Below are 16,035 nucleotides of genomic sequence, written 5' to 3' on the forward strand. Positions count from 1 at the left end.
GCTTCGACAGCCTGCAAAACATGTCTCATTCTGTTGTTTTAACATTCGAATCAATTCAAATTATTCATGAACAACTGCCATGAAAACCAGTGGAATAACTATTCACATGACCGTTCACCAAAACAACAGTTTAAATAAGGCAACTGGATTGATATTGGGTTTGCCAGTTTATACACATAAAGTGTACCTTTTATAATCTCGATAGACGGTTCCTGCTTCTTGTCTGACAGACGTCTTTTTTCAAAGAATGAGCGAGTAATTTACCCTTTATTTTATGTTTCTCCATTAAAGGGTTAGTTCACCCAAAAATGAAAATTCTGTCATTAATTACTTACCCTCATGTCGTTCGAAACCCCTTAAGACCTCCGTTCATCTACAGAACACAAATGAAGATATTTTAGTTGAAGTCTGATGGCTCTGAAAGGCCTCCATTGGCTCAATGCACGGTTCACTCTCAAGACCCTTAAAAGGTACTAAAGACGTCGATACAAAGTCCATCTCACTACAGTGGTTCTACAATAACTTTATGAATCGGCGAGAATAGTTTTTGTGCACAAAAAAACGTCTCGGTTACGTATGGTAACCCTCGTTCCCTGAAGGAGGGAACGGAGACGTACGTCCCGTCGCCACAGTTCCTTACCATAACTGCATGGCCGAGTCACTAGTTCGGCTCCTCAGTGAAAAACGTCAGTGCGTTGCTCTCGCTTCCTGTTTATACCCGCGGCGCGGGGCGGAGCGCGAGATGCAAATCTCGCACGCCAATGGCCCATTGGCCTGTTCTCTAAATCTCGAAGCTGATAGGGGCTCTCTAAAGTGATCCCAATTCGTCGGTAATACCGACGTACGTCGTAGTGACCGACTGAAAGGGAACCCTAAATAACGACTTATATAGTGATGACGATTTCAAAACACGGCCTCATGAAGCTTCGAAGCGTTATGAATCAGTGAGTCGATTCAGCAGTTTGGATCGCCAAATTTCAGCAGTTTGGCGGTTTGACACGTGCACAAAAACTATTCTCGCCGATTCATAAAGTTATTGTAGAACCACTGTAGTGAGATGGACTTTGTAACGACGTCTTTAGTACCTTTTAAGGGTCTTGAGAGTGAACCGTGCATTGTGCCAATGGAGGCCTTTCAGAGCCATCAGATTTCAACTAAAATATCTTCATTTGTGTTCCGAAGATGAACGGAGGTCTGACGGGTGTCGAACGACATGAAGTAATTAATGACAGAATTTTCATTTTTGGGTGAACTAACCCTTTAATGTGTACAATGCAAAAAAAAAGGTACAGATAACATTGTGAATAACAATAAGAGTGGGGAATGATATGAGACACAAACAAAAATCAGCACGGAATGGAAGGGTTAAGCAAACTGAACTGTTTGGCCTGCCGGTGGAAAATCGACTTAGGGTAATATCTTCTATATTATTAACACATTAGTCACATGACGTCACAGTAGGTGTTACACCCAGTGAATTGCAAAAAGACGCTAGTGTTCAGCTTGAATGCCATAGAAACACATTTCAAATGTGAAAGAGCCTGAAAGTCGGAGCCGGAATCCAGGCACCTTAAATGTGGTATGTTGAATTGTACCCTAGGTCAGTGGTTTAAAAACCCAAGCCCTGCACATTGTGTGCGTCTCCCTCATCTATCACACCTCATTCATCTCATCAACTCGTTAGTAGAGACTGCAAGGACTAAATTGAGTGTGTCTGATAGGGAGACTTACAAAATGTGCACATTTTATGCAAATATGACATAAAATTACCAACTGTTTTTGCCCAGATGAATCAGAAGACAGTCAAGACACTGTGGAACAAATTCTGAAATGCATATCATTTGTTCTGTTCTATTCTGCTGTATTTACTATTGCATTGGTCATGATCCCAGCCTGTGTTTCCCTGTCTTGTGAGGACTTTTGTTATTTCCTGTCTTGTGTCATGTTTTGTAGTTTTTCATGTTGATTAGTTCTCCCACAGTTTTGAAAACCACTGCCCTAGTTTGCATGTTGATATTGTTATTAGTTACTCATCAAGGAAATATATTCTGTGTAACCGTGAAGTTTTTATCAGAAAAAAACTGGTAACAGTTAATGAATAACTACACAGGAAAAAATGAGTAACACACTATTAACATTCTGATAAATAATTAGTAAGTAATAGCACTCATGTGAATGTGGTAGTTCACTATTAGCTAATCAGTGACTATTCATTTTTGAATTCATTATACATTATGCATTATTCAGATGAATTATGAACCTGTATATAGTAGTTCTTAGTAGTGAAAAAAAAAGTAGTTTTTGAATAGTGAACTACAACATTCAGCTGAGAGCTATTACTTACTAATTCGTTAATCAGTTAATAGCAGTTACTAAAGTGTTGATATTGTGCTGCTCATTTGTTCTGCTGTAGTTATTCATTAATGACAGAACAATATTCTAGAGTGCTGAACTTTGTATCATCTGCCTCATGTTAATCGCTGACTGTTATCCATCTACAAATAATATTGAGGACACAAAATAATGTTCTGGTAGTTTCATGATTTTAATTTCACCAACAAATCCCGCCTTAAAGTACGACCAAGCGTCAAGTCAAATGTATTTGTTTAGCACAATTCACATTGTTCAAAACAGATTTACATGAAGTCATAATGTTATGACTATAAAGCAAATCTGCTTTAAGGGCAGGGTGATATAACGATAAAAAATTAAGTGATCCTTTGGATTTAGATCTAGCTGTATTGCATTTTTAGTGTTATCTAGCAGATGAAGCGTTCAGGCTTTGCTGTGTGTATTTCCAGTTACATTTAAAGGGGTGATGAATTGAGAAATCAACTTTCCTTTGAGCCTTTGGTATATTAAAGTTCATCGTGATATAAGAATATCCTGCAAGTTTCAGAGCTGAAAACTTCCTTGTTAGTCAAAGAAAAGCTTTTATAGACACCAGGCCCAGAAAACGAGAGATCTCAGAATATGTCGACCACTGGCGTAGTAGGACGCAGAAGCACCGCCTCAAGCCCGCCCACCGACTCGTGAAGCTAAACGATGCAGAATCGATTGTAAACAAGATAGAGGTCGAGACTGGATTTGCAGACATATTGAGATTAAAACACAATGCTGTGCCTTCTATATTGGATCTGACCGGAACGGTGCAACACACTTTTTTTATGTGTTAGTATTGCATTGTTACAGATCGTTTGATATCTATTGATTACATACCTTAGCACGCTGTCACAGGCTGGAGAAGGTGTTATTGGTTCATTCGGGATCAGACTCGGACTTGTAACGGCAGCTCGCAAAACCCAAAGTCCCGGGGCTATGTGCTTTTCAGACGGGCTCGCGCATGTGTGTGTACGGTTCGCGGTTATATTCACTGATGATCGAGCGAAATGATATAAAAATAACATTGCAATCAATCGCAGGTGGATGAGAGATGAATCATTGTGTTTGTTTGATAAAGACATTTTGCGAGCCCTGGGAGATTAATTCAGGTTGGAGGGGAGCAGAAGCTCATTAAATATGCAAATCTTATCCAATCCTAGCCGTTAGCGTTTACTTCCAAGTCTTCAGTGAGCACGCCCATCAAAACCGACCGTTTTTCAGAGAGCCTCAAAACCAAGGCAGAAAGTAGGCTATTACTTAATCATTATGATGTTTCTGAATGTAAAAACCACAAGAACGTCATAAGTTGACCTCAGACAACAGTATAAACAAATTAAAAAAGCCAGTTTATGACACCTTTAAAAGTAAAAAAACCTGATTTCTGTGTCCACTAGTTGTTTGGTAAGTTGTAAAGATTGTTGTCTAGTCTAACTGCCTTTAATTTAAGCATGTAATCATTTGTTTTGCTCTAGCGGGTTCCCCTACTAGCACCAGTCAATTTGCTGGATGTTTTGCTACTCAGTCCGACAGAGAGTGGTGGAATTAAAGTGTTTTTTGTGTGTGTGTGTGTGTGTGTGTGTGTGTGTGTGTGTGTGTGTGTGTGTGTGTGTGTGTGTGTGTGTGTGTGTGTGTGTGTGTGTGTGTGTGTGTGTGTGTGTGTGTGTGTGTGTGCATGTTTTTCTAGCCTGGTGGGGACTTCAACCTGACTGTAGACAGACTCATGGGGACTCGTGTCACCGTGGGGACCTCAAAAAAGCTTATAAATCATTCAGAATGAGTTTTTATGAAAATGTAAAAATGCAGAATGTCTCCTGTGAGGGGTAGGTTTAGGGGCAGGGGCAGTGTAAGGGGATAGAAAATACGGTTTGTACAGTATAAAAACCATTACGCCTATGGTGAGTCCCCAGAAGGATAGCGCACCAGACGTGTGTGTGTGTGTGTGTGTGTGTGTGTGTGTGTGTGTGTGTGTGTGTGTGTGTGTGTGTGTGTGTGTGTGTGTGTGTGTGTGTGTGTGTGTGTGTGTGTGTGTGTGTGTGTGTGTGTGTGTGTGTTTGAGCCTTTACCACTAGCCAGCTCGTCTTGCCCAAAGTCATTGTGGAAATTGCTGAATTAGTTATGACATTGGATTAATTTACAAAGCGTGGCCTCTATTTTCAATACAGAGTAAAGCTGGTAAGCATGAGAGAGCTACCCTGCAGTATGACTCAGCATTCTCATGACCTCTACAACCAAACACACACTGATGACACCGCACGCACAAGTTATTCTCATCCTCAGATCATTGAAACCTGATCTATCTATGTAGCATAGCCTCTTACTGTCATTCAAATGTATTCAAATGCAATGCATCCAGTCTTTTCACGTTGGTTTAGTTAGAACAGTTGTAAACAAAATGACTACAAAATAACATTTTGACAAGAATCTGATATAATCTAATTTCCCAAAAATACAATTTTATAATTTTTATTCATGAAATGCAGAGGCACTCTATAGACCTGCATACATGAAGAATTCAACTTTATGATCAACTTTTGAATGAACTTATGAAGACTGGAAATGTCAAACACTGTATGCAAGAGAAGAGTCTGAACTAAACTTGTATGTCCAGATGAACATTCTCATGCATAATAGCCTACTATCTATTAAACGGTTCATATTTGTACATATAGACGAGTAAAACAGACAAAAGGGGAATATTATGAATGCACTCAGCCAATACTGTGTAAGGAAACAATGTTTAACATTGTCTCACCTTGAGTGCTATGCTTCATAGATGCGCATAGGAGGATATCATATGTCATACTTTACCTAATCAGGAAATAGCGAAACTATCGTTATTTTGAGGATAAAACCAAATGGGTTACTCTATTCACTGCAAGTAGTAAATATACCGACAAAGACTGTCAAATGCGTCATTGTCACAACCATTCTGATTATTATTATTTTGATCATTGTTATTATTAATAGTTCCCACGTTTTTTCCTCTTTTTTTTTTTGCTGGTCTACGCGCATTTTCGAAGATGCGTGCCAAGTTAAAAAATAGTTCAGAGAAGAGTCACGTGAGCTTTGAGTATTAGATGTAAACACAAGAGACTGATGCTGACACTCTCGGGTAAACACCTCAATAAAATCACTGCGGTGTTTTTGAATTATTTGCTTCCTGGTTACTTGCACAGATTATTGTGGCGTGAATTTAATGTGACAAAAATAGTGTTACTATTAGGCCTATGCTGCATTCCTAATAAACAAAACAGATAGAGCTGCTACAGTTAAAAACAAAAACATCAATGATCGCATTATTGTCAGGTAGGCTACTCACCAGAGCTTTTAACCACCAAGGGATGCTGATGCTTTCCGCATGACACTGAAGCTGAGACAGCAGAAGCTGGACTCGAGAGCTGCAGCCCGCTACATATTTAAAGGCAGACGACGCGTGAAATGCTTTCTATAGTGGATCCAGCTCTCTGGAGCAGGTCTTTAACTTTTGAAATGGGTTAATGCATTAAAGGGATACTCCACCCCAAATCACCCTCATCGTTTTCTTACCCTCGTGCTGGCCCATATACACTGTGTGCAGAATTATTAGGCTCGTTGATTTTCTGATCATATATTTTTTCCAGGCACATTTGACCAATTCCAAACCACAGTTATCCTAATAACTACTATTAATTTAGTACCCTATTTAATAATGTATAAGTGATATATAATTGTTCATGAAGGCTGGAAATGAAAAACACCTTATATTCAGGTGTGCAGAATTATTAGGCATGTTTTCTTTTACAGATAAATTGAGCCAAAAAAGAGATTTAACTCAGACTGAAAAGTCAAAAATTATGAAATGCCCATGAGAAGGATGCAATACTAGACATTGCAGTTAAGGCATGACCATTGGACAGTGAAATGTTCGTTGGGTCAGCAGGGTCAGACAAAAACATGTGGTGGAGAAAAGACACCTGTTAACCGCAAAATAATTAAGAATTAAGGTGAAGAATTAAGTGTGAAACCATCAGGAACCCTTTAGTCTCCTACCTGGAGTCTCCAGAAGTGCAAGGTGTCCGGATCTCAGAGACTTCAGTTAGGTAAAGAATCCTAAAAAATGACCCCCACTAAATAAGAATCACAAGCTGAAGTGTTGTAAAATACATGAAGACTGTTTTTTATAGACTTTATGGACAGTTTTTTTTAAATGATTCGGGAGGAGCACGTTCAGATAATTGACACAGGTGGAGAGCACTCAGCTAATCAACAATAGAGGTATATATACACGCAGCAGTCTTACCTCCATTCATTGACAGTTTTCCAGTATCCCTCCACCACCCCTTCTCCACACTTTTATTTTATCAACCACTTACATACGGGGGGTACTCTGGGTTCGGGCCAAATTCCGAGCTCGAAGCCCTCCCCCCGGACAGCACGCCAAATACGCATTTAAATTACTCTCCATAAATTATATGTAAGTGTGAACTCGTGAATAGGCTTTATGGACAGGTTGAGAGTGACTCTTGAAGGACCAGCACCACATCCTCTAGTAGCACTGATTTGAGAATCTATCTATAGTGGTTGGAAGGATTGTTCTGCCTGGTCGATAACGTGGCGCAACATGACAGATTTCAGCAGTATGCAAGTTACCATGTAATGGTCAGTGGCATCATCACTTTGCGGTATAATATCTATATCGGTTGGGTTGGTTCCATGTGATAGAATTAAATCTAGTGTGTGATTAAGACGATGAGTGGGACCAGTGACGTTTTGCTTGACCCCAAGGGAGTTTAATAGATCTGTAAACGCAGCCCCTAACGCATCATTTGTGTTATCTACGTGTATGTTAAAATCTCCAACAATTAATGCTTTATCGACGTTGACCAATAGATCTGAGAGAAAGTTTGCAAACTCTTTTAGGAAATCAGCATAGGGCCCTGGAGCTCTATATACAGTAGCCAGGGCTAGAGATAATACGGATTTCTTTCTTACATCTAAGAGCGTAACATTTAGCACTAGTACTTCAAACGAATTAAACCTGTGACCTGTTTTCTGGGTAACATTTAGAATATCTCTATAGATTGTTGCAACACTGCCGCCACGGCCAATCAGACGGGGCTCATGCTTATAACAGTATCCTGGTGGAGTAGACTCATTAAGACCGAAATAATCATTTGGCTTAAGCCAGGTTTCAGTAAGGCAAAGTACATCGAAACTATTATCTGTGACCATTTATTTACAATAACCGCCTTAGGTGTCAGCGATCTAATGTTTAGAAGACCTAGTTTTAGAAATTGTTTTTGTTCACTAATATTGCGATTTTCTGGTTTAATCACAATTAGATTTTTCCTAGATCCTACAGTAGATTTAATGTTTGACCTCACTAAACGAGGAATAGACACAGTTTCTATATAATGTTCTACATTGGTACTTATGTCAATTAAGTTAGGACAAAATTGGTTTTGTTCACTAATATTGAGATTTTCTGGTTTAATCACAATTAGATTTTTCCTAGATCCTACAGTAGATTTAATGTTTGACCTCACTAAACGAGGAATAGACACAGTTTCTATATAATGTTCTACATTGGTACTTATGTCAATTAAGTTAGGACAGCAAATACTGTGATTTGGACTTTGACTTACTAGTCATATGATGGTGTGCAACGCTCTCGAGATGTTGTCCGACAGAAGAGCCGCTCCGATTCTGCTGGGGTGAAGGCCATCAGGACGGAAGAGCCTAGGTCGCTCCCAAAACAGATTCCAATTATTTACAAAGAGCAGCTTCTGTTCATTACACCATGACATTAACCATTCATTTAGAGCAAATAATCTACTGAACTTTTCATGTCCTAGTCGGTACGTGGGAAGCGGTCCAGACACGATGATCGTTGCTTCAGGCGATGTTCTGCGCACCGTCTCGACCAGGCTCCTGTAGTCTTTCTTCAGAACCTCCATCTGCCGCAGCCTGGTGTCGTTCGTTCCCACGTGCAGCACGACAGCTCCGATGCGCTCGTCACCGTTCAGGATCTCGGGAACCTGCGCAGCGACATCGAGAACACGAGCACCAGGAAAGCAGTGAGTGATAACCTTGCCTTTACCTGAGGTAGCGTGGACATGCAGGACGATGGAAGTACCGATGACCACAGCGTCGCGTTCCGTCTCGCGAAGAGGGGAGAAGCGGTTCCGGGTGGAGATCTCGAAGACCGGGAGGGGCGGAGAGGTCCTCGCTCTGGTCCTGGCTCGCGTCTTCCGCTGTGGAAACACCCAGGGTCCATGGTGCTGTGTCGGTGCCGGAGTGAACGAAACCAGGGATGATGATCGCGTCCTGGGTGCTTGGGTCCTGTGCAGAGAAACACGCGGAGTAGACGAGGTCGGAGTCAAAATGTTAGTATCCACTGACTTGAGAGCATTGGCGTGCGATGTTTCAAGCGCTGTTCGCCGCTCTCTCAGCACGTCTTGTCTGTCTAGAAGGCCGCGAATCTGCTTCTCCAACGACTCCAACTCCAACTGCACCGAATGCAGCCTGAACGTGTCCTCACCTGCACTCAAAGGTAACATTAGACACACATCCGAGTTATTCGCCATTGTAGCAGAAGTGCTACGATGGCGAATTGTAGCTATCAGTGTTTACCGGGTGTAACGTTAAACAAGTTACCACGCGTGCAAGGCTAGCGGGCTACTGCTAGTAGCAGAAGCTCGGATATAAGTAGCGATATCAAAGCAATCCGATTGTTTTTTTATAGAGAATCGTATTGGAGATATGTTCACACGCTGTAAATAATAGAAAGTATTCGTTTGTAAGCGAGTATTAAGAAGAAAATCAAGGATTATGAATCAATTTGACGGAGCTCAAACACAAACAACGCGCTCATATGAACGAATACAAGTTGTGCATGAAGGAATCTACAGACAGCAGCCAATGCAGCAACTTCAGGTACGGCAAAGGAAGGACAGTCATCCTGGCATAATGTTGCCTATTCAAATTAAATTAAATTAAATTAAAAATACACTGCCGTAGGGATGCTCATTCGGTTAATTTTCCCAACCGACAACCGCTGCTCATTATCCAATTATTAACCGTTAACTGATAAGATTATAATATTGAATTGGCATTAAATAAAAATATGATTGACGAGTGTCTGTGACACTTTTTTCACGGGTTTATTTTACCGTGCAAACAGCAGCATACAGATCAGATAAAATATAAATAATAAGAATAAAATAAAGAGGCCTACACAAAATATTTTTCACTTAAATAATTACCAAATTAAGATAAAATGAAAATACACAGAATCCATTTGAAGAACCGGAATAGTTTTTTGTTAAATAAAAATAGCAGGCCTACCTCAACCCTCACCTTGTATGTTTTTGTTTTTTTAAAGTAACATCTAGAGCGCAGCCTGTTGACAGTTAAGCCTTGTCTATACTTTCGTCTGTCTCTGCAGGGCGACTCTCCAATGACTGCGCGCGCCTTCTGCGTTCTCCTGTTGGGAGCAGCAATATTTAATCGTTATAACTTTATATTTTTGCTGCTGCGAATGCACATGCATTCTTATAGTCATGAAGGTGTAACTCGAGCTGTAAAATGGTCCCAAACATAACTCCGACATGCTTCATTTTTTTTCATTTTTCATGTTGGCTTTACATGTTTTGCGGTTAAGCAAGCATGCATGCGCATGACCTTGCTTAATCAATTTGACCTCTGCAAAAGCATCCAATTGCACCAAGTCTGGCTTGACAGACAGGAGCGCATGCCCAATGCCAGGTATGGGACCACCCCTTACCAAAATGCATAAAGCACCTGCACACTCTACCTTTCCTCAGTGAGCATTTTCGTTTCTCATGCAGCTAGTGGGGCACGCTTGGTGGATCTCTCCACTCAATGTTTCAGAGAAACAGGGATACGACAGTAACCTATTGTTCTCTTTCATCATCTTGTGTTTGAGGTTCACCTATGGGAGATATGGACAGCTCCCTAGTTGCCAATACACTCACAGCAAGGCCCTGAAACCCAGAGGATGGTCACCTGGAAAGGCATTGCATGACACGTCACAAATTTGCAGACCACACAAAAAGTGAGGATGCAACACCAGCAATCAAAAGAAATTATATGTGGTAACATGCATTCATGAATAAACCAAACAATGCATATAATGATGAAATGATATAGTGCCAGGTGAGGGTACGCTAGTGAGCTAGTAACATAAATAAGCTGAGCTAGTCAGCCCAGGATTAAAGTGGGGTAGAGGGCCTCAGAGCACGAGGCTACGAAGAGCCCACACCCAGGACAGAATGAGCTACCGGGATTCTGGTGACATTGAGCCGGTAGTATCTGACAAATTATATGGGCATATGTCCAGCTTGCAGCGGCACATATGTCAAGCAAGAAAACTCCCTTAAACAGAGCCCAAGAGGCAGCCATACCCCTGATGGAGTGTGCTCTGAGGCCCCCTGGAGGCTGCACTCCCTTAGATTCATATGCCAGCAACATATCTTCCACAAGCCAATGAGAGAGGCATTGCTCTCTCATTGAGAGGGCAGCCCAAGAGATGAAAAGCTGGTCGCTGTCTAAGTAAATCCGCAAGGCACATGAGTGTGCAAATCTCTGAAAGCTCAATCACCTCGCATGTGAACTCTGAGAAGCATTTTGACATAAAGGCTGGCTTGGGCCTGAGAAAAACCTTATCTTCGCTCAAGGACTGAACAAGCAAATCACCGACATGTTTAGCTGGTGCCAAGTCCAGGAACAGAGCTGTCTTGAAAGACAGGAGCTTACGGGGAATATTTCCCAGGGGCTCAGAAGGCTGTCGATACAAAGCCTCCGGCACTATGGAGAGGTCCCACTCTGGAACCACTCTTCTAGTGATTGGAAGACAATGGCGAGCGGCCTTCATAAATCTATGAATAAGGGTTGCCCCACCATAGCGCCGTCAAACCCAACATGACATGCAGCGATAGCCAGGCCCAGTGGGCAAGCCTGTCTGGATGAGGGTGGTAAATTTCCCCGTTCGCTTGGGAAAAGTGGTGCGTAATGGGAGGGGCCACGGCTGGGCATACAGCAGAGGAATAATCCCTGTGAGCCATGGTACTTTGGGCCACCTGGGTGCTATCAAAATAAGAATGTCCCATAGCGAGAAGAAAATAGGGCAATGAGCATTTTTACACAAGACGAAGAGATTGACGGTAGCCTACCATATCTCTCCTACAGTAGATGCACTATCTGAGGATGGAGGGGCCAGTCTACATAGAGTGGGTTCCCCCTCGACTGAGGTCTGCGTCCCTGTTTAGTAAGCCCGGGACATAGGTCGCCCGTAATGACAGAAAGTGCTGTCTGCTCCATATTAACAGCTTGTGATCTATAGCATGAAGCTTGGAGGAGCACATCCCCCTTGGCGGATGATATGTGCTATAGTTGTGGTATTGTCGAAGCGCACCAGCACGTGATGCCCCTGCAAGCGGGGCAGAAAATGATTTAGAGCCTTCCACACAGTGAGGAGCTCCAAATAATTTATATGAGTTTATATATAATTATATAATTTATATTTATAATTTAGTGTGCTTGGTCACACACCATTCATTGTTCTGCCCTCCTGGGTGGCCCCCCACCCTGTTAAAGACGCATCTGCCATTACCACTTTCTGCAAAATGAACGGGTCCCATGTGTTGAATTGGGAAGCGTTACATTGATGCCGCATCAACGCAGGTCAAAATCCAATTTTAGCTTCAGTCCAATCTCTCCCACTCCAGACAGGATCCATCATCCTAGCCCTGGACTGAAGAGATCTTCCGCCGTTGACCTGACATCGATGCCTGAGCAACCTCCACCCATGGAGCCAAAGCCTGCCAATGTGTCCATCCCAGAGCTAGAGCGGGAAGCCACCTTCATCCCGAGGGCTGAGCCCACTGCCAGGTCCATCACGGAGACCACACAGTTGGGGCAGTCTTCTCCTGAGCCAGTCGAGGAGTGCTTCACAGCAAGGCCAGCTCCCAACCTTGTCCGTGCCTCTGAACTTAGTCCTAGGAATACTTTAGATCCACTCCGACCCTGTTAGTTACTTTAGTATTTAGTTTTTCCCTTATCCATAGCAGTCTGCCTTTGACCTTTATTTATTAGTTCTTTCTCTTTATTCATAGTATTAGTTCTCCTCTCCTTATTAGCTCCCTTCTTTAGTTGTAGTTCCTTTCTAGCTATTGGTTAGCTTTAGTCTCTGCCTTGTTGTCTTGTCTTGTGTTTGTTGTGTCTCTTGTTTGTTCTAGTCCTGTCCTGCACGCTGAGCTTCCCTGGCCGCTTCCTCTCCCTGCCTAGAAGCAAGACCGGTGCAGTGCCCTAGATACCTGAGTGTTTAGGCTGAGGTGCTTTGAGTTCCTGCCCAGTTTAATGGTGCAGATTAATTATCATACTTTATTAGTATTTATAGCTCCTAACATAATAAAACAGGCATAAGGAATAAATACCTAAGTACCCCTCCCTGTACCAATGCTTGCATGCCTGCTGTAGTTTATAATACATATGGTTAAATTGGTGATGATGGAGTTGATTAGATATGCAATGCTGAGAAATAATTTATTAGATTTGGCATGTAATCCTTTGCAGTTGATAGAACATTCAGAGTTTATACTGCACAGTAATGTTTCCTTAAAAGTGAAATGATTTCTGGTCAGATGCTTTAGACTTTTCAGACCTTAGACTTTAACCTTTTATTGTTCTGCTTAGGGACAATTTGTTCTGCAGCATGGAAATTACCATCACATAAAAAACAAACAGAAAAACAACATCAATAATGAATTTCTTTCTAAAGAAAGAAAGAAGGGTACCTAAATGCTGTGCACGTCCATGCTTCAGTTTTTAAAACCAAAAGTTGAGGTTATCCATTTACTGGTATATAAAGTTAGCCTAGAAATCTGCTAGTGGCAGCAAATATAATTTGCAGCCAGGGCGTCTAGCAACTCTCCGTTGGCTTGCGAGCTGGAAAATCCAAACTCTAGTCAGGCCAATCACATCGTGTATAGAGTCGGTGGGCGGGCTTAACATAATGACGGCAGAGTTGACACGGTTCCCAGTGCTACTTGAAAACAAAGAAGCTGGCGAACAGCGGTCTTTCGAATCGGCTTTGGCCACGACTCTGGAAGACTTGGAGTTCAGCTTTTCTTTGAGAAAAGAACAAAGAACGGCACTGAAGTCATTCTTAAAAAAGGAAGATGTGTTCGGAGTTTTGCCGACCGGATACGGCAAAAGTTTCATTCAATCAACTAGCTTCGTTCCTCTGGTTGGTTGTAGCGCTATCCTATTGCAGAAGGAATTTGAAAGACAATCGTTTATCCCGCCCTTCGGATTGAGCCCTGCCAATGTTGAGTTCCCAGACCCAACATCTTGATGTGGGTCTGGCTTGTCAGGCTAATATAAAGTGGCTTGCGATGCAAATCTCACTCGTGCATTGGCTTGTTCTGTTACCACTCAAAGGTAATTGGGCTCTTAGTCTTAGCTCTCCGACATGATATCGAACGTGACTGACTGACTGATAGGGAACAAATTAGGTTAAATATGTCAACATAGTTACCAATGTTTAGGGTTAGGGGTTGGTTAGGAGAAAATTAGCCTGGTCCTACCAGACTCTTGTACATTTCATTTGTACAGAGAGTCTGGCCACTCTCCATGGACAAGCGTTAACTTCCTTGAAGGCGGGTTCTCTGTTGAAGTTTATAACGATTGGATCTGCCATAACCAATCACTAACGTTTGGTCGTGACGAATGTCATCTCAAACTAGCGCACGACATCAACGTCATCGTTCTCAACCACTCCCTCTTTTAGCTGATTGGACCGGTTAAAATTTGACCGGAGAAAACCAGAGAGTATACTGCAATCCCATACAGATTACTGAAGGAAAATGAAAATTGAGCGGAAGTACGTAGGAGGGTGGAGCCAGGCTAGGAGAAAATACTAGTTATATTTAAATAACTAAAACAGTACGTTATTCCTTAAAATAAATAATACACATACAAAACTGATTAGTAAGTGCTCTAAAATATATACAAAAAATAAAGGTAGAAATGTGTGTCCTGGGACTGCATTAAGAACAAAGGGCAGGAGCAAGTTGTCTGCAAGCTGAGAGTGAGACACAGAAACTGTTGTGACATGTGGCTCTGCAGTTGGATATTGCTTTCATATTTTACATTATGCCTTATTCTTCCCTTTCTTAATTCCACTAAATACCACTAAATGGCCTAATCTATTATCAGGGTATATTACAACATGTAACAGATAGACTTTCAGTAAAAATAATCTCATATGGTCATATTTATGAGGTTTTATTTATTAGGTTTTTTATTAATGAATGGCATCATATAGGTTTCAGACAGCAACCTACACCATACATATGATAACAATTAAATATACCATCAAAATGAAATCAGGGTATGCAAATATGCAATCAGCAACAGAAAGAATACAATCAACAATCAATTGAGTTTAGTACTGATTCACCCAAACTTTGCAAAGTGTTCAGTGTGTGGGGATATCTTATCTGTATCCATAAACTGATGATGCATCAAGACATTGAAATACACGCCACAGGGTGATGTACCAGTGTAAATCTGCTGGCTCACTGTTCGATCATCCAAGATTAACTCAACTCAATGGAAGACTTTCACAACAAAGAAACCAGCACAATTCATATGACTAGTAAAAATACAATTGTATATCTCTCTAATCTTAATTCTTACTAGTAAATTTCCAGATCTACAATTGAAATTCAATGATAATGAGTACTCTTGGGCCATTTAAAGCTAAATCGGTTGGCCATGCAATGGTGCGATATTTGACTAGTAAAGATTATATCGCAGTAATTAGTAAAAATGCAATTGTAGATCTGTCTAATTGGAAGTCTTGCAAGTAAAAATGTATTTAGAGAGCTCTGTAACTGCAGTTCCTACCAGTGTTGGGGAACGTTATTTGTTGTGTTACAATATTGTGTTAATTTTAATGAAAAGTAATGCATTAAGTTACTTTTGTGTTACTTTTTCTCAAATGGGCTGGGCTTGCTTGTTATGTTTTATAATTATAAAATGTTCTATTTTTGGCAAATGCAAAGGCCCTGACAAATTTACACGAAAGGTGAAATGAATAAGCCGCATGCTGAAGGAAATGCAAATTCACGTCTGCACAGAAGAGGGCGGAGCTCAAACAAACCTTTCAGTTTTGCTGCCATTCTGAATTGCAGAAGAAATTTTAACACTCTTAACTTCAACAATAATAATAATAATAATAAAGAAACACAAATGTGATGTTAATCTAAAGTCACTTTTGTTTGTTAGTATGATTGGATTGGATCATCGAAGGATAGCAATATTGGTTAATAAAGTGAGATTAAAAACATAAAGTATATTCTTGTTACTTAAAGCTGCAGTCCGTAACTTGTTGCGCTCTAGCGGTTAATAAACAGAACTGCATGCGTCGTGCGGACGAACATTTCAGCCGGAGCTACTCTGTTTATGTCTATGGCGAGTCAGGCTGGGGCTGTGCTCCTCCGCAGCGGTTCCTACCAGACCGGTCTGAAATAGTCCCAATATAAACGCTTATTATGATTCAGGGTAAGACAAAAACACGGTTTGGAAAATGGATTGATGTGGTACATTCTCATTATATAATTTTTGTAAATCTTGAACACAAAAAAA

The sequence above is a fragment of the Gobio gobio genome (assembly GCF_949357685.1).
Source record: "Gobio gobio genome assembly, chromosome: 16".
NCBI lineage: Eukaryota > Metazoa > Chordata > Actinopteri > Cypriniformes > Gobionidae > Gobio > Gobio gobio.